At 39.4% G+C, this 25585-nt stretch overlaps 1 long non-coding RNA gene across 1 annotated transcript in view; it reads right to left on the reverse strand.

Moving 5' to 3' along the window:
* Positions 1-9784: 9784 nt before the first annotated feature.
* Positions 9785-25585, reverse strand: part of LOC139828607 (uncharacterized) — a 138248-nt gene continuing 122447 nt past the window's right edge. The window contains exons 4-5 of the long non-coding RNA XR_011740412.1: positions 17211-17310; positions 9785-9866 (exon numbers count right to left, since the gene is read on the reverse strand). This is a non-coding gene — a long non-coding RNA (uncharacterized lncRNA). The remainder of the gene's footprint in view (positions 9867-17210; positions 17311-25585) is intronic.

The raw sequence follows: 25585 nt of genomic DNA on the forward strand, positions 1-25585 counted from the left end.
CCTCTGTAGTTCTGGGACAAAATCTGGAAGAATAAGTTGCACTTTAGTTAGCAATCAATGGCAAAGTTACTTGGATAAAACCTCTGTTTTCAAGAGCTGAGTGTTCCAAAATTATAGGAAACCTCATCAGATTCATAGAATCATAGAATAGTTTGGGTTGGAAGGAACCCTCAAAGCTCATCCAGTCCCTGCCATGATGTGGAGAGTCTCTGGCTGTGTGCTGTGAACAAGCCAGGGCTTGATGCGGCTGTGCTACACGGAAGGATTTCCCTGAGACACCAGAGACAAAAGGAAAGTGAACAGAGGCCGCTCTGCCCTCAACCCAGGCTGCAGGAGGGGCGTTGCCGCTGCGCATGAACAGTCTGTGAACAGTGCCCTGCAGCCAATCACCATAGTGGGGGGGATGAGTGACTGTGAGTGTAACCAATTGTAGCCTGCGCTTGCCGCATGGCCTTTTGGTAGAGAGTATATAAGGCTTGGAAAAACGTGGTCTCGGGGACATTGATATTCAGTGTTGTTTAAGAGTTCATTAAAGAGTACGGATGGTAAATTCACATTGAATTAGACTCCTTACTCTCGCCCGGCCCGCCCGTTCGATCAAAGAGCTTATGCCGGCGTCTGGATTCGTCGAATTTGCTACCACCACATTTGGTAGCAGAGGATGGTTCGTTAGCAGAGCATAACGCTTCGGATCTACATATGGTAGCAGAAGGATGGATCGTTAGCAAAGCATATCGCTCCGGATCGAAATTACTGCGGTGAGCAGCGTTCATAAAAACGGAGCCAAGCCGGGGTGTGGGATAGTGTGCTTAGTCCGGTATCAAAAGACGGGCACCAGTCGAGCTGGCCACTCGCATCCTACGTTAAGACCGCGCTGATAAGATAATGGATATTGAAACAGCCGCGGCACTGCTGACGACTATTCTCTCTAAGAGAGGTATTGAATCGTCACAGGAAAAGCTAATCACATTGATTTTTTTAGCTCAGAAGTGGGGACACTTTGGGGAAGTTCCACTTTTGTTTTCCCCAACGGAATGGAGATCAGTGGGGGACACTATGTGGGACAAAACTATCAGAGGGGAAGAAGAGAAAGAAATTAAAGCTGTGAGAGAATTGTGGAAAACCGTATTAGAATCATTAGAAATTATGAAATCGGAACAACGTGCCGCCCTAAGAGCCGCGGAGGCGCTTGTCCCAGAACAAACCTGGACTGATAAAACTTGTCGTCCAAAAGAAAAGAGGGGCCTGTGGGCTACTCTGTGGGGTCTGCCTGCCGTTCGGGGTGGTCGCGGGGTCCCGGCTCAGCCAATACTTTCACAATCCGATCTGCAACGCGGATTAGAAACTGCGCGGCTCGTAAACAAAGAACCGGAAGTTTCCCCCTCCGGGTCTCTGGGGCAATGTGCCAAGAAGGCGGAAGTGCAACTAGTCGACTGTCCGGATGTGGGAGGCCCTGAGTGCCGCCCTCCTCCTACCGCTCCGCCTCTGCCCTGCCCCGAGCCGGACGCCCCCCCTCCCTCCGAGAAAAGCGCCGGACCGGCCGCGGCGCAGCCGCCGGGGCCGGGGCCGCCTCAGACTTTGCCTCCGCAAGCACCCGCGGAAGTTTTTTGTGAGCCTCCTCCTACATCATTGGGCTCACCCCAAGCAGTAGAGCAGTTACTGCAAGTCATTACCAACAAGCTTGAACAACTTAACTTAAGAGTGTCAAATGTAGAGAAAAATAAGGAACAAATTGAGTTTCAAAAACCAGCTTGCCTTTCACAAACAATGCCATCAAAGGTGCCTATAGACTCTACTGACCAGCCGCAGCCCCGACGTAGCAGATGGTCAGGGGTCATCAAAGATGCCATTCTAGAAGGTGATTGGTCTCCAGCAAAATTAGCCCTACCGGTCATTCAAAATATGAACACTCAGACAGCGGTATGGGAACCACACAATTGGAAAATTTTGCAGCAAGCAAAACAAACAATCATGAACTATGGTATACGTTCAGCAGCTACCAGACACAAAGAACATCTCCGAACCTGTATCACAATCAGCGACACAACCGTGAACCAGGCTTCTTTCACCTCAACAAGCCAAGCACCGCAGGAAGCCTCGGAGTTGATGTGGAGACAGCAGTAGATACAACATTGACCAATACTGCAATTCATAGAATACCAACTAATGCTAAAGGACCTTTATTTAGACAAGATAGTCTCATTGGAGGCCTATTGATTGGCCGTTCTTCTGCTAGTATCAAAGGTCTTATAGTAATACCAGGTATAATTGATGCAGATTTCACAGGAACTGTTCAAATCCTGGCCTACACTCTGCATCCGCCAATTTTTATTCCTTCTGGGAGTAGAATAGCTCAGGTAGTAGCACTGGAAAACTGCCTACCAATGCTTCCAGGAGTTCCTCCATCATCCTCAACAGAAAGGCGTGATAAAGGATTTGGATCGACAGGTCCTGCAGTTTGCTTCACCTCATCAATGACTCAGCGTCCCATGTTACGTGTGCAACTATTTCAGTCTGATTCTACTGTTGTTGTAGAGGTAAATGCAATGCTTGATACTGGAGCTGATGTCTCCATCATTAGTCAATTCAAATGGCCACGAAATTGGAAACTTCAAAAATCAATCTCTTCCACTGTAGCTGGAGTAGGGGGTCAAACTACTCCAAATATAAGTGTTGATCCCATTTCCATTAGTTTCCCTGAAGGTCAATGTGTTACCCTTAGGGTGTATGTAATGGAATTGCCAAGCAGCCTTGAGGCGCTTATTGGCCGTGATGTCTTGGGTCAACTTGGTGCCGTGTTAACTACTTCACCTTTTCCTTAGTGGTCACTGGAAAGCAGTTGCCCAACCCTCCATTGACCTGGTTAACAGATAGCCCAGTTTGGGTTGACCAGTGGCCATTAACAGAAGAGCGACTGCAAAAGGCACGAGAATTAGTAGAAGAGCAATTAGTTGCAGGCCATATCAAGCCTTCTACTAGTCCATGGAATACCCCAATTTTTGTAATACCAAAAAAGAGTGGAAAGTGGCGATTATTACATGACTTGCGAAAGGTAAATGATCAAATGCAAGCCATGGGTGCTTTACAGCCTGGATTACCATCACCTGTAATGTTACCAGAAAATTGGCATATTCTAATTATAGATTTAAAGGATTGTTTCTTTACCATTCCTTTACATGAGCAAGATACACAGCGTTTTGCATTTACACTGCCTTCAGTAAACAAAGCGGAACCAGCTAAAAGGTATGAGTGGGTAGTGCTACCGCAAGGTATGAAAAATTCTCCTACACTGTGCCAAATGTATGTTGCATGGGCACTTCAACCTATTCGTGCATCATGGAAACAAACAATTATTTATCATTATATGGATGATATTCTGTTCTGTCAACAAGCTGAGTTCACAGAAAGTTCCATAGTCCAAATTACAATCAAACTCAAAGAAAAGGGGTTGGTTATAGCTCCAGAGAAAGTTCAAAAGTCTGCACCTTGGAAATACCTTGGTTGGTCCATTTGTGATGCACAGATTCGTCCACAAAAAATTGAATTACATACTGATTTACAAACTTTAAATGATGTCCAAAAATTGTTAGGGGACATACAATGGATTAGAAATTGCATAGGTATTACTAACAATGATATAGCACCTCTTACTTCACTTCTAAAAGGAGGTGATCCAGCTAAGAAAATAAGCTTAGAGTCCGTGCATCTCAAATGTCTTTCTGATATTATACAAAAAGTACAGACAAATTGGTCTAGCCGAAGACTTTCTGATCGACCAATTTCCCTCCTTATTAGCAATCTAGAACATCCGTGTGCAATCATCTGCCAGTGGCAAAACAAAAACGGGGAATTCCCCATAGATGTTGCTACAGATTCTTCCTTTTGTGCCACTGTCAGATTGAAAACAGAAAATGATTTGCGATTATTAGAGTGGATTTTTCTCAGTGTCCAACCAAAATTCAGTATTCAAACGAGACCAGAAGCAATTGGAGAATTGATTCGAAAAGGAAGATCTCGAATATTAGAAATTAGCGGTCAGGAACCAGATGACATCAGTATTCCGATAAATGGAGCCGATTTAGAATGGTGGCTGAGACATTCGATGCCTATACAGAATGCATTATTAGGATTTATAGGCAAGGTACATTCACGACAACCAAAAGGTAAACTATGGCAATTCCTTAGAACAAATCAGTGGTTAGAGAGAAGCAAAGTAAAAGCAAAACCTGTTGAAGGCCTTACAGTATATACAGATGCAGGAAAACGAAAACACCAGGCAGCATGTGTCTGGCAAGAGAATAGTCAATGGAAACAGCATTTAATTGAAGGTTCAAAAGAGGATTCATTGCAGACTTTAGAGCTCACGGCAGTAATATGGGCCTTAAATAATTGGCTGAAATCTGCTTTAAATGTTGTCACAGATTCTTTGTATGTAGCAGGTGTAATACCCAGAATGGAAAATGCCCTGTTAAGACAATCGAATAATCCTCGATTAGGAAAATTGTTTGTACAATTGAGAGCTATTTTAAATCAAAGAAAAGAACCCTGCTGTGTGATTCACATCCGCAGTCATCAATGGAATCTTGGTCTAGGTGAAGGAAATCAAATTGCAGATAGTTTAGTAAGTTCAGTACAGCACATGCCTCCAACAGATAAATTCCAACAAGCGAGACAAAGTCATGAGAGCTTTCATCAGAATGCCAGAGGTCTCCAAAGACAATTCGATTTAACTTTAAATGAAGCAAGAAGTATTGTACAGGCATGTCCTCAGTGTGGAAGCCAGATGTTAGGTATAGGAATCGGTGTCAATCCTCGAGGTTTAAAAGCCTTAGAAGTATGGCAAATGGATGTGACACATGTGCCAGAATTTGGAAGACTTAAATATGTGCATGTCACAATTGATACCTTTTCAAAAATGATATGGGCTACTGCTTTACCAGGAGAAAAAGCACTACATGTATGTAAACATCTTACAGCTTGTTTTGCTGTAATGGGTGTCCCAGAAAAGATTAAGACAGACAATGGCCCTGCCTATGTTAGCCAGAAAGTTAGAACTTTTCTAATGAAATGGGGAGTGAAACACGTTACAGGTATACCTCATTCCCCAACAGGCCAAGGAATCATCGAGAGAGCACATCAAATGATTAAAGGGTATTTGAGCAAACAGAAGCAGGAAGAGTTAGATTGTCAACAGCGTTTAGCAAAGGTGTTGTTTACCTTGAATTATTTATGTTTAACTGGAGATCATGAGGAGCCTCCTGTGATCATTCATCATTATCAGATCAGACTAGGAAGGAAAAACACTTTACCGGAATTCATGGTGAGGTATCGTGATCCCACCACTGGATTGTGGAAGGGACCAGTACCTGTTATTTTTAATGGTAGAGGGTATATGTGTCTCTCCACAGATCAAGGTCCATTGTGGGTTCCAAGCCGAGCAGTAAAGCCGGAGTTGAAACAAACTCAACCAAGTCAACTCCCTGCAGCAGAACCTTCGGAGGTCACAGAGTGAGGTGTAACCTTTGCATTGATTTAGCTGTGACATGTATGCGTACTATAGTTATATAAGTAGATCTTTAAACACCACTACCTCTTGAGTAAGTTTATCAACACCCAGCACATCGTTTGTTATAAGTTGAGTATCTTTAAACCAAAGTTCTTGGAATTTGTTTAATCAATCCATTGCGATATTTAAACGGCAATGGAATACCTCAGGTTTATTGCAAAGTGCACTGTTTACGTTGATTGTTGTTGTTATTTATATGTTATGTATAAGTTGTTTTTTATCACATATCAAAGAAGGATTAGAACACACAGCTAATCAATCCTGGCTTGTCCAAAAAGAAAAAAAAAAGGAGGAATTGTGGAGAGTCTCTGGCTGTGTGCTGTGAACAAGCCAGGGCTTGATGCGGCTGTGCTACACGGAAGGATTTCCCTGAGACACCAGAGACAAAAGGAAAGTGAACAGAGGCCGCTCTGCCCTCAACCCAGGCTGCAGGAGGGGCGTTGCCGCTGCGCATGAACAGTCTGTGAACAGTGCCCTGCAGCCAATCACCATAGTGGGGGGGATGAGTGACTGTGAGTGTAACCAATTGTAGCCTGCGCTTGCCGCATGGCCTTTTGGTAGAGAGTATATAAGGCTTGGAAAAACGTGGTCTCGGGGACATTGATATTCAGTGTTGTTTAAGAGTTCATTAAAGAGTACGGATGGTAAATTCACATTGAATTAGACTCCTTACTCTCGCCCGGCCCGCCCGTTCGATCAAAGAGCTTATGCCGGCGTCTGGATTCGTCGAATTTGCTACCACCACACCATGAGAAGAGACATCTTCCCCCAGATCAGGTTGAAGATTCAACCACCTCAAAAAGTCCCTTAGCATACACATTCTTTGAAAAAAGCCCAAGAACAAAACCATCTCCGAAGGATTCTCTTGTGTTTTCAGTGCTGGATTAGGATTTAACAGCAACTTTTTGTAACAAACTCTTCTTTTTATTGGCCACAAGTCAAACAGGGAGAAAAAAGCATTCCTGCTTCTCAGCGGTAGAGGAAGGATAAATGTGTTAAGGAGTAAGAACCCCATCCCAGAAAACAAACAAACAAACAAAACCACACGCATGAAAAACTCCCAACCGACAACAACAAAATCTTCAAAAACCTAAGAAATGCATAAATATCTCATCAAATCTAGGAAACAGAAAACAAACTCCAGTGTGCTATCATTACCTCTAAAACATAAAATGAAATAAAGCCAAAATTCACAGTAGAGTGCACTAGAGAGAATAAAAAATTAAGCAGCAGACTTTCCTTCAAGCTTGTAAGATTCAGTCTAATGCGTGAATTAGACCTTAAAATAATAACACGGTCTTTACAACAGGTTGAAGCCTCAAACCATACTTCAGGCATATGTATGGAGAGTTCCTTAAAGCTCACTGGGAAAATCAGCGCATCAACTAAAAAAGAAAAAAAGAAAAAAAACTGAAACTCTCAATTCTATTTACATCAAGAACAGGAAACCAGACCAAGAAGAGCTCCCTGGACAGGACGTGTTTCCATAGAGCTACTGACTTCTCGAGGCAACACAATAAATCCTCTAACAGATCATAATTGGATTTCCATCGCAGAATCTTCACATTCTGATGTGATTCTGATTCAATTTCTCAAGTCACTGGGACAGATTTCTCTGAGGGTCTCACAAAGAGCATTTTTCTAAACTGCTGTGGGACTCGAGCAGACAGAAGAGCGCCGGGTAACAGATGGCACGGTTACTGCTTCAGAACATCACAAGAAGGCTTGCTCTGGTTTTATTTTCTAATCTGTTTGATTTTATAGATCTGTGGATATTCAAAATTAAATAAAACCTTCTCTTCCCTCCGCCTAATGCATAGTTATGATTTATGTTCTAAATAGCCCCCAAAAACGTTCACGGACTCTATTACAGGAACAACTGTCCAAATACATAACAAATGACAGTCTTTCTTCCAAATAGTTTGTAATTTGAGCAGAAAGGAAAAGAAAAAAAAAAAGTGATGAAAAACTAGAATTACTCTTTTCTTATCCTAAAAGTGGCAAAAAATATTTCGGTTGAGCAAAAGATTAAACTGAGGGTGCTGAGTATGGGTTTGGCAGCTTAACAGAGCGATCCCTTTCCCTTCCTTACAGTCACTTTACATAGAGGTAACTGCAGCAAAGAGATAACAGAGAACTAACTCTACACATCTGATTGTACATTTAAGCCTCAGATGATTAAAAAAAAAAATCCAGAAAATCCGCAAGCTTCACCTTATTACCACCAGCTATGGACGTGGATGGGGCAGGTGGAGCTGTGGAGCTTTCAGGGACGTCCAAGAGTGGGACGGGCAGAAAAGGGTCTTGCTGAAATCCCAGAATTGTCCCTTCTGGAATCAGGTTCCGCTGTAGAAAAAACCAGAATATTCTTTTTGTGGTTTATCAGTTGAACTTACCTAGAATGAAGCAGACTCAGCCATCCCTCTGGATGGCAAAACCAGAGCCTCGAGGGGTGTTTTGTGCCCTGAAATGTTTGTGTAACAGAGGAGACCTCTTTGCTTAATCAGGTATCCCATCCTCCAATATTTAAAACAGTGAGTGAGAGCACTGAAAATACCATAGAATAGAATCAGAGAACCACGTAGGTTAGAAAAGACCTTTAAAATCATCGAGTCTAACCATTAACCCAACACCGCCAAGTCCACCGCTAAACCATGTCCCTAAGAACCTCATCTTCTAAACCCCTCCAGGGATGGTGACTCCACCACTTCCCAACCACTTACCAACTACCTAAGAGGCACTCCTGGAAAACATGGGCCTTACCGACAGGGTGCGTAAGTCAGAGCAAACTTTGTGGGGGTGGGAATTCAGGACCCCAATACTACCACAGTAGGAACCTTTTTTTTCTGCGAGCACGAACCTTGGCTGGGTCAGAGGAGGTGTCCCACCAGCTTTCTAAACAGACCAGGATCAGTTAAAGCAGGGTATTTTTACTATTTTATATCATACGATGCAGACAAATGATCCCAAAAATTGAGGAGGCTAGATCATATATCTGTGAGTGTGTGTATGTGTACCTATATATATATATAAATATCACACTTCAGCTCGCTCCCAAATGTCGTGAGAACTGAAATAATTACACTGTTCACAACTTTAATTAAAAGACTCTGCTTTTGATACTTTTGAGGGGCCTTTTCTTTTTTAAATGTTGGGGGAAAAGTATAGCATCTGATGTAATGAACTCCTGTGATTTATGCCACTCTAGAAATCTGAAAAACATACTTAAATTTGCTATTTATGTTTTCTGTAAGTTTCTTCAAATCATGGGAGAACTTGTATTGAAAATCTAGACCACGGATTGCACAGAAGCCATTTACCGAAACCTCCTGCTTCGCTGCCTTGGCAGCAAATCACACTTTTGTGCAGAACTCCGAGGAATTTTTCCCTTTTCAATACCCACCCAGGCAAGTGAGTTGAATTTTTGCTGCAAAACTCAACCCCATGACTTTTAAACTTCTCTCAAAGATACAGTGTGATACCACAAGTCATCCAGAAGTCTATTTGGATTTAGGAAATGAATTTTGCCTAGACTGTCCTCAAATCCAGGCAATCCACATCAAGCTTATGGGGTATCTGCTCTGTGGAAAGCACAGAATTCTACTATACCACGCAGGTTATTCCTTTTGGAAGGCAAGTTGAAGGAAACAGAAAGTAATAAAAAATTGTTCAAAAGAAAAGTCTCCATAGCCAAGTCTCTCCACAACTTATTCCTACAATTAGAAAAACATTAAAAATATTAAAAAAGGAGACTCTGTGTCCATGGTGGAAACAGTTTTCCTGATCATCAGATTCTTTATGTATCAGTGGCATCAGGAGTCATTTTATGTTGGCATACAGATGCGAATATTTGCAAAGGAAATGGCAAATTTCTGCTCAGGATTCACCTCCTCAGTGTGAGAACATACCAGTGACTGTCAACAAAGTGTCAAATGAGATTATGCAATGTGCAAAGTACATGTAGGGAAAGATCATTTGGGAGACATTAGTAATCATGTGAAATGCACAAAACAATACTAAAAACCTGAATTTCAAAGGCCTGGAGGTGCCTAATGAGGTTTGTAAAAATGCCTTTTTAGTACTACTGAAACTTGGTGAGAAGTGCCTCGCTGCACCTACCTGCCTTGGAAATGATGGGTTTCTGTTTCTATCTGTATATCTCAGCATACCCTTCTGGAGATGTGGGATGAACCAAGGCAACTCCGAGGAACAATTTTCAGGATTTTTCAGAGGTTTTACCTCTGCCTTTTCAGGATTAAAGCAGCATTTACAGGAGATCCCCTCCACCTTCAGACCAGTCCTAAAAAAAAGAGGCAGAACTGGAATTTCTACAAATCCACCCTCACCCCAACATTACGCTGGTTCCTGGCACAGACATTTCTTAAGCTGGGATGCAACTTGTACCTTTAGGATTCGTGCCACACCATCCACTTATTACCTTATTTTCTATTTAAAATAGGAGCAGTGACATGGCTATGGGTATTACAAATGCACAGGTTTCTGCTCCGGGCAGGCAGCAGGGCTCAGAGGTCTTTTTTGAAGCCATCTGCTGTATCACAGTCTCTGACTTGGGCCATTTCTAGGGCTCATGTGTTCCTTTTGCGTTTCTAAGAACAGGATTCTGTGATTTTTCAGCTTGATGTACACCAGAAACAAGGGGACTGGGCTGCAGTTGGGCTCAGAATGCTGGTTGAACAGCACCGAGTGCCGTCAAGGAGCCTCGGGACAGCTTTGGAGCACTGCCCGGACTCAGGCAATAAAAATACAGAAGAGAAAAAATCCTACATCTTATTTTACTTTGAAACAAGCCAAGCCTTGCTGAGCAAAATCACAAATATTAGCAGATCAGTGTGGAGGATTGGGGCTTGGCACCAAAGCAGGGAGTTAAGCCATTGACAGGACAGACATATGTGCAATTTCAAACAACCCTGGTTTTCTACCTTTTAAATGTGCCGTTTCCCACTTGGTTCATTATAGAGATATATCTTCTTCAAAATGAAGGGTAAACATTGCATTTGAAAAATGTAATAAAAATCCATTTGCCATTTTCTGCCCTCCACCCCCAAAAAAAGAAAGCAAATTATTTGCATAGCGTTGCCCAGGCCAATCTTTGCCTCCCCATGGGCAGGCTCTGATGCTTCAGAAACACAAAGAGCAGAATACAAATCAGTTCCTGCTTCCGTGACATCCCATGATTTCTGCTGAGAGCAATTTACTTAAGATATATTTCTTCGGCTGGGAATACACAGCACCAGTTCTCCTTATTGTCCTGGACATTTCACCCACTAAACCATTAGTTTCCTCTGAGGACAGAAGTAAATAGCACAATTTGTTCTCGCCGAAGACTGGCTGTTTCTAAAATGTGAAGAAGCTCATGGCAAATGGGCAGAATGCTGGGAATAAATAAGAAAAATGAGGCAAAAGTAATAAATCTTCTACCATGACTTCTCTCATTCATTTAAATGGGAAACAGTCTTTGCTGTTGCTTGCAGGAAGCAAGACACAAGTTTGCAAGTTCCAGGAAAAATACCTTTAGTTCATAGGTAATTTTCTACGCAGGTTGGAAATACAAGCTTTAAAGAAAAATGTGAACACACAGACTTCCGAAAACACCCAGCAATTTAAGAAACTTATATCAGCAAGAGGAGAAAAGATGTATGCAATAGTCATTTAAACAATAAATTGCTTTTAACATGCAAGTAAACCAATGAAGACACTAAATCTTATCCCATTTTTCAGAAAGCTACTGCTACATCAAGGCAGGAGTTGAATAACATATTGTACCTGATCTTACACAAAAGTTTCATCTCAGTTCCACTTCATAAGTGTCTGAACCTCCGTCTGCCAAAAGATTCACCTTTCCCAGGTACTATTTCATGCTTTTCCCTTGCCTATAGCAGAGTTTTCCCCCTGCAGTTTAATCTGAAGACTTCAGATGCTCAGGAGACTTAGATGAAAATGATAAGTCAGCTCTCTTGACGCTTCTCAAATTATCAGGAAGATTCAGTACAAGTGCAGGTGACAAACCTGCCCCAGTCAGATTTCATTGGGAATTTCCCGAGCAAAAGCAGAAGCAAGATATCTCACTTGTATGAATGCTTCCTGAGTTTTCATATGATACAATCATCTAGACTTCCAAGTTATTATACTTAGTAGGACAACACAGGGAGGGATTTTATCATCAAAGCTGAACAATCAGAGAGAAAATTAGGCAAACAAAATTTTGGTTGAAACATTGGGTTTTTAGTACTTCTGGATTTTAGCATTTCAGTAACAAAAGTCCATCGGTTTCTTGAATAATTTCTAATTTGTTCTCCTCAATATACACTGTGATTTTGCTTCCCAAATAGTATTTTCATTCCCAAACTGACAAACTGATTGATCATTCTTGTTATCTGTCTCAGAGCTTCTCCACTGAATTTTGAAGAGAACTTATAGAGTGAAATAAATCCAGAAGATAAACTGATTGCAATTAGAAATCACCAGTTTTAAGACCAAATTTTAACACTTCACCTTTTGTTCTAACTTTAAACCAGTAGAGATGTGAGCATCACATGGGTGTTGAAGTGCCGTGACTTGTGCATTTCAGAGCAGAGCGATGCACAAGTTACATTAAAAAGAACCAATTTAAATTTTCAAAACAAATGCCTAACTACACCCCCTCCTTTTATATTTAAGCAGACCTAAATTTAGATTCTTTTAGCATTAGAGGGCAAAACAGGTGACTGTAAAAATGGTTGTGTGCTGGTGAGAATGAGTCCACACCTGTCTATGAAAACGGGAGCTGACATCTCGTATGCACGAGGGGATTTGGGGGTTGGACAAGATGACCTTTGGAGGTCCCTTCCAGCCCAAACTATTCTATGATTAGCAGAAGGCATGAGCTACAAGCTGCTTCTGTTTAGACTCCTTCTTGACATGGACACATTCAGGAATTTGGTCCATAAACCGCAATGATTATTCGATTAATTTTTCCACCCAAGTGTATGCCCAGCACGAGTTCCATTAAACCTTTTGTCTGTAAAAATGTCACCAGCCAGCCATGAGAAAATGCCCCCTGTGAGTCTCTGCAGATAACACATCGCTATTTTTGTGACAATGATTGTCAAGGGAAAAAGAAATGTCATGTCACAACTGCAGCTTTCTGAAGTGCACTGAAATGTAGCTTCATCATTATCAGACTTTTTATAAACTACCAGGATCCTACAGAAGGAAGACAAGAATTTCCTACCTCTGTATATGAAGAAGTTGTCTTTCAAGAGTTTTATAGTCAATTTTTTTGTTTATTTTTTAAAATCTGGAATGGCTTTAGACATACTTACTGGTCCACACATCAACATTTCCCATGTCATTACCAGGAAAGGTTGCTCTGAAACTCAGCCTTGGGGCTGAACAGTAAACCAGGCTTTCTCCATCTTCTGATGTCAGAGATGCCACCATTCTGCTTATTTTTGCTTCTGTTATTCTCATATAGATTTTAACAGAACCATAACTTTTTAAAAAAGCAATTAAAATACCTTTGGCCAGTGAACTAGGAAAGCAGGTAATTCAAACAGAGGAGAACCCCTTTTAAACAAGTGTTTATCAAGCAAAAAGCACTGGAGAGACAACATATCAGACAAATGCCAGATGAACTAAGCTTCACAATACATTTCTCTCCATAGTAATAACAATTCTGTCTGCACAGACTCTTGGTAGTGTTCTACATTAGCTTACAGCACTTAGATCTAACAGTACTCAAAAATAGGTGCATGTAAACTATTATCTCCTTTCTAGATATATGTTTTTATTAGGAGACTCTGTTTTCCAAAGCAGACAATATATAGCTAAACAGAAATAGATTTATTCAGGACTTTTATTCAGGAATGAATGCTGCAAATAGTTTAATATAAATGTCAGGTAGGGAGAGGGTTTCACCTTAGCAATATTTAAAGGTTGGAACAATACGTCAATAAAGGTGCTTTGTTAATGCCAGTACAATGGCAATATAAACACGCACAACTGAGAACCATGAAATGCAACTTTAATAAAACGAAAACTCACTTAGAAGATTCTTATAAAATGCATTAAATTTCTCTGTGAATTATTCAGCAATTAAAAGGAATCTGTTGTTGGAGCAGAAAGATCATTAAGGTGTTGAAAACAACTATTTTGAAATCTCAGCCAACACCCAGGCTCCATGCAAAGTCTCTGCTATAGTGAATTTCTGTCTTGATTGTTACTTTTCATGTCAGAAAGCAGTTCTGCATATTTTATCCTCATTTAGAATACCTGAGAACAATTAATGCCAAAAAAAATAAGGAATGCATGCTTTGTAAGTTCACCTAAAGTGATTAATGTCTCTTAACTTCAACGCAACAATGGGACGTGTCTGACCTATAGCACAGAGAGAAATGATGAACAGACATGTAAATCTTCCTTAATTACCTCTCTTTGTAATATGGAAAAAAAATGGATAGTAACTTGAAGAAGAGGTAATCAGCCAGTCAAATCACACCATAGTGGAAAGGTCAGATTCTTACAGCCTAAACATCGTGAATTACAAGAAATATAAAGCATTCCAACTGGCTTTTTTTGACAGAGGTTTTAATGAGAATGGAAGAAGAGAAAGCAATCTGTCCTCATGACTAAAATTACCGTGAGAATATTCTCCTCTTCTTTAAAATCTCTTCAATGAGGGAAAATAGGCTTTTGTACCAGGACCATGAAGGATTCAATTCATGCTTGCACATTATATAGTTCAAAAAATTCGCATGATCGATTGATTTGCTTGTCATGTCTCCATTACAACAACTGTGCTGAATCATTCAGCTGCTCTCGGCCATCACTCCTGTTTCCCACTTGGTTTGTAAAATGTACATCCAAATTCTCTAGTGGGCAAGGAGTAATTAGGAGAGAAGCATGGACAATTACAAATAAAAGCTAAGCAAGCCTATCTAAATTATGAGATTTTTAAATCCACCATTAAAAGCATTCTCATTAACAAAACTGCCAGAAGAACAAGATTTTATTTTTCCTGTGTACCACTCCAAACCCCAGATCACCCTTGGACAAAGGTCCCCGGAGCTCAGTCCCATCCCTTCCCAGAGCCGGGGATGGGATGTGCTGGGACACAGCTCTGGCTGTCACCAAGGGGGTGCTCGGCTGCCTACAAAGTCACCCAAAGTGAATGTGCAGCCTCCTTGTCCCACTAAGGATGTCCCCAGTCCCAGATGGCATTTCTGTCCTTAACAACCCTTGTTAGAAATGTGTCTCACGATTTCGATTTCACATGAAAAGCAGCATTTTTAAAGCTTCCCAGCATTTTCTTACTAATGTATCTCAAAATAGGTCCAGGAGAAAAGTGGCTCTTGCATGTGAGAGTGTCCTACCTGGTTCTTGGCTTCTCTACTGCACATTTCAGCGAGGAGGTAAAAGTAAGTTGGGTTTTCCATAAGAACTAGAAAACATAATTTTGTTTGTTTGGGTTTTTTGAGGGTTGGTTTGGTTTTGTTTTAAAATATATCACTAGCCATTATTAGTTCTTAGTAAGTGGCAGACAAACAACATACATTACTTCAAGGTGATTACATCTTTAAAGGAGCCTCATACTGATACCATCATTACCACTACAAGTGGGTATAACAAGTCCTCCTTTCTAAGTTTAAAAAATAATCATGGTATCATGGTGTTTTACCATTGCACTTCCTCTTTCTCTTGCTCTTTTTCTACATCAAGCCCCATAGGAAACAATCATTTATATGCAAATGCTGTGTAATAGAAATATAACTTCTCCATAGCCTGCCTTTCCTTGGGGAAACCGATCTGCTGCCTGCGTTTGGATACAGACAAAATAAAACCACTGTGGTTTCCAAGCAAAGCACTAAGCTGCAAAATTTTATGGTATTAATGGCCTTCTGCATCATTTACATATTCATGTATCGCTTCTGACTTGTGCACACTTTATTATTTTTGGAGGAGCAATAATGATCTCATTTACATGGTAACTGACACTGACCAAATTCAATAATCTGAGGTAAGTGGTACAAGCACCACACAGACCTTACCAGCCATGCTACTCCCTGTAGTATTATTTCATAAACCGCCCAGAAAAAATGTTTAAAAGATGACGACAGCAAGGAGAGAGACCATTGGTAGGAACAGGCAATTGCCAAGTGCTTCATATTCCCTGATCTCAATGAGGAATGTCAAGGTTGTATCACTCAGTGGCCATTTTGGGCTAAAACATGAGAAATTGGTCAGTTTGCATACGGACTGTTTGTCCCTTCCTGCTCTGAACTGAAAAAAATGGCAGATACGGATACTAACAGACAGGAATTACAAGAATGGTTGGGGTTGGAAGGGACCTCTGGAGATCATCTAGTCCAAGCCAGTTATTAGCAGAGAGCATTTCTGTGGTCTACATCGATCTGCAAAGCAGCTGGTAATCTCTTCATTCAGTCTTGCTGATGAAGCAAATAACCCACTCGCTCTGGATTGCAGGACACGCTGCAGCAAGGTTTGGGCCAGAAGAGAAGGGTTTGTCTTTTTTGTCTGGGGTCCAAAATGTCACGCTGGGGGTGTCACCTTAGGAAGGAAGAGGAGACTCTGCCCAGCATTACACAAAGCCTCCAACACTCCTCCTGAACATATTAACTGTGCTATATTAATTTTAGTCCAGCCATCAAAAGTCTCTTTGCCTTTCTAAAAAAAATCCAACTTCCAGGGAAAAGTGTAAAAATACAGGGAATTTATTACTGAGAATCTCTGAATTAATACGTGGTGCTGATCTCAGCAGCACTGCTGATGCTCCCCAGACTGTAAGACTTTAAATGCAATCTTTCCATATTTGTGCAGAGTTACCCTAAAGCAAATAAATTAATAAACAGCGTGGACTTTTTGTATGTAGAACATTAAGAAGCAATGCATCAATAGTTATTTCCAGCGAGCCTGCACTGTTGCCTTTTGCATATCTTATAGTCACATGGTGGGCTTGATCTCTCCTGATCTTAAAAGGTCACCGTATCAAGCAAGCAGGGTTCAAAGGGCGTGTTTTCCCAAAACACTAAGAGCAAGTGCAACATCACCCATGAGTCCTTTCATTGCCTTTCATGACTGTCCAAGGACATGGGAGTTAGTCCTTCCAGTAATCACTGTGAGCAGATGTAGAGCAGGTTCTCAGGCTATTTGTGGAGCACATTTTTTGAGTAAATTTACAGTCATTTGGAGGAACCACAAACTGCCACATCACTTTACTGTGTATCCTTTTTTTGTTCTTTGGAGAGAATGCTTGGGGCAAAGATTTCTTCACCTAAGAAGCTGTGGCTCCAAGCGGACTTTGAATGGAGAGAGGTGCTGAAGTGCACAGCACTGAAAGACCTTCTGTTTGGCAAAGGTTAATCCAGAGAGGAATTTATGCTGTGAAACCTTAGTTACACAATTGCCATCTCATTTCCTGACCTGGAAAAGGCTTTAGAACATGGACAGAGTATCAGATTTCATTTAATGCTACACTTCTGGCCACGGACTGCAGCTTTAGCTACAAACACACTTTCAGAGCAAGAAATCTGTTTCATTTTCATATCTAGCAGATGCAGACAAGACCATTTGTGCTCATTATTATTGTAAATATTTTAAGCAAACAAACACACATTTCCATCCTTACCTGCACTGGCAGAATCTGGTCTCTTCATACCCATCTCTTCATCTCAGTCGCTGGGGACCCAACAACTTCTGATCACCAGCGCCTCCCATCCTTCAGTTCTCTATGGGGAGAACAAAGGAAAAAGGACAGTTGGTTTTCTATACTTAAAAAGGTCATTTCAAGAGAAAGTGCAGAAGGTACCTTCAGACCAGTAATTATAGGGGCTATATCACAGCTACAAAACAAGCACTAACCATAGAGACTACAACAGATTCTGAGCATCAAGATATTCCAAATGGAAACAAAGACCCTGTGAATTGTTAACTCAGAAATGAGAATTAGATTTTCCACTTATTAAGCAAACACATACAAATGTGAAAAAAAAATCCATCTGAAATATAAAATTTATTTCAAACAAGAACTACCTGAAGGTAGTTGCATAGAAAATCCTATTTTCTATGGTTTCAATGTGAAAATTGATAACTGTGCCAAAATTAATAAGTTTTAAAAATGGCTCATAAAATAACTCATAAAGATCTAAAAGATGTTCATCTTAAATTTAGCACATTTTTTTCTTTCTTTTCATCAAAGACCTTGGTTGTACTTCACCTGAACTTGTTCATCTCTCTAATCTTATCTGTGGGGAGGTAAATGAAACCAAACACATTGTTTCTGGTTGATGAAGCATTTTAGCCTCCCTCAACAGGCTCATCTTCCCATTAATAACACAACCCTCCCTATCACAAAAGATTATATTTTCAAAAGAGAAAACGGAGAAGAAAAAAAATCAATGCAAAAGTGACACTATTCGAGGAAATCAACAAAAAATACTTTTCTGCTAATCAAACAGAAATAAAGCAACGTTACGTGAGAGTCAGCAGTTTGGAGCCAAATCTCCATCTCTCAGCGGTTTACAGTCTTGGGTTCATTTTTTTTTTTCATTTTGATGCCTTTCTGTGGCTAAAGACTTATTGCAGGCTTCTGTGCTAAATCAGCATGTTCTTCAGTCAACCTGGATATGCCATATTTCCTGCTGACCCACTTTGGGAAGAGTCATGATCAGCACTGGGTGCCGCAGTTGGATGCCGTCCCTTATTCCAACTGGAAAGAATCGAGCCCTGATCCATTTGTGTTTGAAGCAGCTGGAAGTGTACTTTTATAACCTTGTGGGAATTTTAAAACATTAGCCTAATTAAAGTTGTTGTTGTATTTGTTTTGTCAGGCTCTCCCTTTTATCTGCATGATAATGATTTTGCCTCATCAGATCAAGAAATGTCCGTGGGTGGAAACAGTGAGTGATAGATTCATATAATGAGGCTCTAAATGACTACAAAAGACTTTACATCGCTGTGAATCATCCATCTCCAGTGCTGCATTATTCAGAAATTAATGCAACCCTATAAATGAATAATGATTTAAATGTACTTCTAAAAATTGTTAATGCTCCAGCATTTTTTCCTTCTCTACATAATCAGAAAATTGATTATGACTATGACTAGACATACGTTCTTAATTTAACTTATGTAATGGTAAAGTAGAAAAAGTCTTGCAACAACAATGATAATGGTATGATTTCCAGGAGGCCAGAGATGGGTTTATAACTTTCAGGATTCCCAAGCCAAAGTCAGTAGACTTCAGAGAGAATCAACACCAAAAGCAAGGTTCAGAGTCTAGAGACAATTGAATTGTTGTCTAAGTTGATTAAAAAGATCCAAAACAGATTAGAACACAGTCAAATAATTAAGAATGATATGACCATAGGAAACATTTTGCTTGCTATTTGTTTTCTCAGATTACTCTTAAAAAACAAAGAAACAAACAAACCCACAAAACCTGGTAATTAAGAGACTTGTAAAGCAAAGAGCTGAAGAAATAATGCCAAATTATTCCCCAAGCATTTGTCAGAGGATGAACCCACACGTAATTTATCTGATGGACAATACAGGGTGAACGCAACCACAGCCTTCACATAATGGCATCTATAGAAGGAATTCACTCCTCTATCTGGATTTTAATTTTAAGAAATACTGATACATCTCTGTTTGAGACAAGATTGATAAACAGATTCAAAACTGTTGAAGGCAGGGAGTCAACACATAGACAAGTAGAGGCAAACAATTATAAAGAATGGTTGGATAAGTCTTCAGAAAGCAAGATAAAACCAGGTATGGTGTTTCAACATTGTTTTCAGCACTTCTGAGATTCAAATACAGAGGCTGCCCCTCCGGCCATGTCATTGGCTCAGTTTTATCTGTCCAATAAGGCAGATTATGCTCCAAATCCTAGCCCTGTAAAACGTATCCTATTAAAATCACTAAAAGTATTCTGGTGTTTTTAGGAGGACGGAGGATGTGATCCAGATTCAAACTGGGTCTGTGCATTTTACTGAACCCTATGTGACCAACATACAGTCTGTGTCTTTAGGCACACATTTTAAACCAGATATTATGAGAACTATTAAATGCTTTTCTCTTCAAGTCATAATAGCAATTTTTCAGAAGCAGACCAGAGAAACTGTTCTCTTCACACTAAACCAAGTGAAATGTAATAACTCCCTTCACTGAGTGTTGAGGAAGCTTGCTTTCTTTCTTACTCAATAATAAAAGTATAAAAGACATGTATTTAGTGTTTTATTGAAACTAGATACTTAAAAGAATCTTCAGCCATGGAAGATGGTTTCAATAAAGTCATCTTCCACTAGGATTGTTTTATATTCTGCAACTCTCCATTAAATTATCGTAAGTTATTAATGCTATAAAGGACGTGAACTCTACTAACGCTACAGTCACAGATGTTCCCCTTATTAAAACCTTGCAAAAATCGCTACCGCTCGAGCAGCAGAATTGAGTCTGTATCAAAGACACCGTGAAATATTGCCACCCACCTATCAAACCACTGCTCCTTCCAATTACTTGGCGTTTGATAAACTTACCAGTAGGTACTTGTGTTATTACCTAATTCTGCTGATAAATTGTGAGCTCAACATTTTTGTCCACAAATGATTTACTAGGCTGAAAACAATATTGCCTGTCTTAATTTATCTTGGCCAGTGAGGCTTTGTTAAAGGATGAGATGAACACTGGGGCTGTGGTGGTGGGACTACCCTGCCTTCAATGAAAATAATTTCAGGGTAACCCATATAATCTACTCTTTCAGCTATAGAGAAACATGTCCTACTCTGTACCATGTTAATAGTACAAGCGAGATTTTAACAATATTTAGACACACTAATAAGGATCAAAACCATTTCCTTCTCCATGAGCTGCCAAGTAATATTTCTATTCCTGCAATTCAGCTTCATGTCCAGGATGATACATTTTTCATAGGTGGTGAAGAAGAGAAGCTAACGTTTTCAATTTTTTATGGATTCAAAGGGAAATAGATCTTTGAATCTATTAAGATTTTTTCACCTCCCAAGAAGGCAAAATTTTGATCTCAATGATAAATGTTAGCCAGCTATTGAAAAACAAGTGTCTCATCTTAAGACTGGACAGATTCTTTGGTGCCTCTTCTCAAAGTTGATTAAACAGTTAAGTCAGTAACACCAAAATCAGTGTGGCTGCAATTCTCTAATTGATTCAATTTGATTATTTTTTGCCCCTTCCTGCTCTCTCCTCCCACCTCACCATGTTTCTTTATTCTATTTTTGTAATTATCAGCAGTAGCTTCTGACTTTAACACTCTCTTGAGTGAACTCATTAATTAGAAACAAAAGCAAGTTTCTGCTATTGTCTATGAATTGTTTTGCGGTTTATTCCAAAACCAAAATGTAGAATGATTCTTTTGGCATTCATTATCAAGGAATTGAGTAAAAAAAAAATCCTAAACTACCTCACATCTCACAAGTGCACGTGTTTTCTCTATTTTAAATAAGCTCAGCACATGGATTAAACTAGAAGATGTTCTACTTTATACAATTACCTTTGATTATTTGTATGGAAAGTGTACAAAACCTATATTTTCAGGACAGCTTTGAACGCAGCTACTACTTGTATAAACTTGCACAGGAAAAGACATGATCAATAAGCAATGAATCCAAATAACCCAGTCCTTCCTGGACCCAAATGGAACGTAAATCATCTGTCTTGTAACCTCCTGATCTTCATCGTTAAAAGCTGCAAACCTTAAAATAACTTTGTGTTACCTTTTTTTAAGAATTCCAAGTTCTATTTTTTGAGAGCAGGTCTCAAACAGTCTAGGAAATGCTTTGTCCAAAACGTGTAACATTAAACAGGGATTGCCATGATTCATAAATTATTCTCTTTTTAACGTTTAAGACTGACAAATGTGCCAACTTTTCAATTTAATTAGGGAAATTCTCTGGAAGAGATGCATTTTAGTCCAGTTCTGTTCTCCTAGTTTCACCTTAGGTTTCATCCTTCTCATCAATCAAAGAAATATGTGCAACTTGTTCTCTCAGAAATCATCTCATGCAGATAAAATAAAATGTTTCATTTTACATATTTACATTTATCTTGTAAGATGCCTCCAAATCCTCTTCTGTCTGGCAGGAAAACCCATTGCTCTTCCCAAACGAACAGTTTCCCAAGGCAGGGGAGATAAAGGACATGAATTCATAATTATACAACCACCTTTCACAGTCATGTCACCTTCCACCTCCAGTCCATGAATTCTGCCACTACATTCTATTCAACCAAACAGGGGCAAGGAATTAATCAGGGAGGAATAAATAAATTAATTACATTGAATATTTAAAGTAAAAAAGTTCTATATAGCATTTCTGTGTTAATCACAGATTTTGAAAAGAAATAGAAAATATCTTTTCATGTAAAGGATTTCAGACATTAAACTTTCATTACTTTTTCTCTGAATTTTTCTTCAAGAGCCTGAGACACAGAAGTCATTGGATGCCTATGTAATGATTTGCAAGTTATAGTCTTAACTATGGATTTACTACTATTGATTCATAATGCAGTAGACTAGGAGAAATACAGCAAGTTGATGAAAATTACCCATTTCTATTGAATTCTTTTGTAACGAATTTTCCTCTAGCTGAACAAAAAGCACATTACTGCAATCTAAACTTCTCCTGTAGTGAAGAATCAGAAGCAGCAAAATGGACAAATGACTTTGAATTTAACGTGTGTTGTCTGTTTTAATATCAGCCGTGATTGCAAAAGTAATATTCTCCAAATTACATCAGATGTACATACTCTGAATGCATGTATTGCTGTTACTGCAATGCAGCAGCTCTATCCATGCCATACGCGATAAAGTACATTATTCTAATATGATTAATTTTATAGTTACGGTTACACTTAGAAAGCCTCTTTTAGTGAGTTATGGAATATGCAGAAACTGGGATTCTTAGATATGAAAAGTGTTGCATAGGAGTATTTTAAGAAGTATAACAAAAATTCAGAAAAATCTCAAAAGCTTTTAGCAAGGAAAAAATCTACAGAATTTTTGGAGAGGCTGTAATGAACACACAGGAATGTTATTCTTTTTCTGGACTGAGAAATTGAGTCACTTCATTCCTGGGTATTGGACTTTTCCCTGACTTCCCTGTTTCTTGATTTTCATAAAATATAACAGTTTGAAAATTTTTGAACTGCCGTAGCATGAGTTTTCTAAAACTTAGTGAGTAGTAAGTGGCATGAAATTTAAAATAAGATTTGTTATATTCCTGAATTACACACACATTACTTTTACAACTGGAAATGAAAGTGTGGTCTTCTATCCCAAATCCTTGATCGGACTTCCAACAATTTTATTTATCTTAGATATAAGCATTTTCTTCTAATACTGTCAGCGTTTTGATAGTGTTTGAGATTGTTGTGTGAGACATCTCTGGATTGTTTCTTGTTATTCTCACAGTCTTGTAAATTATATTGAAGACCATACTCTTTTTTTGGTCTTATTTATTTATTTCATGCTATCATGGTTTATCGAACTCATGACTATGTCTCCATGATTTTTCCTAACAAATCATAGCAGCAAAAGATGCAAGGAAAAAAATCAAACTGTTCCAATTTTGTAAAAATAGATGTAAAAATAGAGAGCAGGTTTTGAATTATTGTGTCCTAATAACTGCTGGGGGAATTTCTGCAACAACCAGCATGTCACTGTCAAAATATTCAGCAGAAAGGGATTATAGGTATATGCAGAGATTGCATAATCTTCATATAAATCAGTTAAACAGTCAATCAATCAAGAGGCACAAATCCATAGGAATTCTGGCTTCATTAGCTTATTGCTCGCAGAACTTTTTGGATTTTTTTCGTAATGGTGCTTTAATCCTCTCAGATTTCAGAGACTGAGCTGGAATCTATTCCTTCTTATGCATCATTAAACAACTCCAGAGTGAATTAATTACATCTGATCAACCCACTGAAGGCAATGAGGCCACAAAAGGTGCAAGTTAGGGGCTGTAAAACATTAATTACTGATGACAGGACACCAGAAAGCAAACTCTCTGACTTTCAGATCCAAGTGTGAGCTCAAGATCTGAGCTTGATTTAGCAGGGCTGGTCTGAGGGAAATAACTCTTTCAATTCATATACTGGTCGCATTTGCGGTGAAAAAATAGAATACAGAATGCTGTGACACTATTTTTATTTTTGCATAGCCGTTTCTGAGCATGAAAATGCAATTTCACTTTGATGCTTCAGTCTTTTCATCTACATGCAGGCTGCCACCATATCCGCACCAGGAACTTGGTGATTCACTCTCCATACCAAAGTCTCAGGGATAACCAAGTCCTATAAAGTGCAAAAGTCATATTTCTGTGAGGGAAGAGACACCACAGGTGGGATATTGTCAGTGGTGTAACCATTGTAGATGACAACAGAGTTTTAGAGAGATTGTCCCATACTAACTAGATAAGGCTGTATCTTTTTTCCTAGATTGATAGAACATCAAGATGTCACTGCAGCACTGAGGCAGCTATTATCTAAAGTAGGATCTGGACCATCCAGGAACATGAGTAGATGACCCACTTGGTTCACCCAGAAACTGGACCTATAGAAACAGAACTGCTCAACACAGCAAACCTGAAATCTTTTCTATGCATCTAAAGGTCAAGACTAGCAAGAAATGGCCATGGGCCAGTGGTGCCACCAGGACCATGTGGGCCTGCTCCTACCACCACATGGCTCTCTGAGGTGGTTCTTCAGATGACTTGGGCTTCTCAGTCTGCTATGAACACACTACAGGAGAAGCTGGACTTTGTATGAGCACTCCATTACTTGGTTGTTTCTGCTGTCAGGATGCGAAATAAAACTCCACACCTCGCCAAATTGTGTGATCTGCTCCTTTTCCTTCCTACTGCTCATCAGCATCTACAACCCCACATCAGCTTTGCACTGACAAAGCATAACAGCTTTCAAAAGCTTGTGAAATATGTCAGTTAAAATATTGAGACCTTTACAATACCACAATAATTGGGAGACAGATACAACACCTCTCTCCTTAGGCAATTAAAATTCATCATTTATTTGTGACCCCTTGGTTCTTGTGTCAGTGGAAACATCTTGCATTATTTTCCCCCAACTTTTAACCCTCTGAGATATTTTCAGATAAAAGTCTTACACCTTTTTACCTTTTCTTTTGGTATGCACAGTATCACTTTACACATTCCTGTTTGAATTCACATTTTTTTAGCATAAATATACTATAATTTAGATTAAAATTAACTTATGACCTGAAGTATATTTTACATTAATACTATTACTATATACCTGCATAGAGACTACATTATGCAGCCCTTAAACAAGGATATCTTTCTTTTCTAATACCTTAGATCTAGCAAGGTTGTCAAGATTGTAAAGTAGATAAGAAAAATTATGATGAAGTGATTTTGTTGGGTTTTACTGACCTCTGTCACATGGAGATATTTTAGTGTTGTTGATGCTGGTGAGGTTCAGACTGTGTTTTGGCTGACCATCTCCAACAAGTTTATATACTGGACCTCCCACCTATATCATTCTCAGTTTACAAAGGACACTCAGTCTTTGTGTAGTTCTTGTATATTTTGCCAAAACTCTTTTAAAATAGTAAAATTGACAACGTTTTTCTCAGGAATTTGAAATGCCAATGAAAAAGTTCTTTTTTTATTCCCCACAAGCTGTGCTACGGAATTAATGGATTCTTTCCCTTTTTTTCCCCTATCTTCCACATTCTGTCAGAAATGAAGTTTAACAAGCAGAGGCATTGAAACATATTCAGCATAGGTACCTAAAGTAGATGTAAATCCTTTCAGTATTCCTAAAGTATCTCTTCGAAAAATACGTTGCTAAAAGAGAGACGTTAGTGTGTGGTGCAGTTTTCTCTAGCATGACTCTTCAAGTAAGTCTCAATTCAGGTCGTCTTTGTTAGGATGGATTATGAAGACCCTTTAAATTCTGATTAAAAGAATGCTTCAGATCATGTCACTT

This window comes from Patagioenas fasciata, chromosome 9 (assembly GCF_037038585.1).
Source record: "Patagioenas fasciata isolate bPatFas1 chromosome 9, bPatFas1.hap1, whole genome shotgun sequence".
Classification (NCBI taxonomy): Eukaryota; Metazoa; Chordata; class Aves; order Columbiformes; family Columbidae; genus Patagioenas; species Patagioenas fasciata.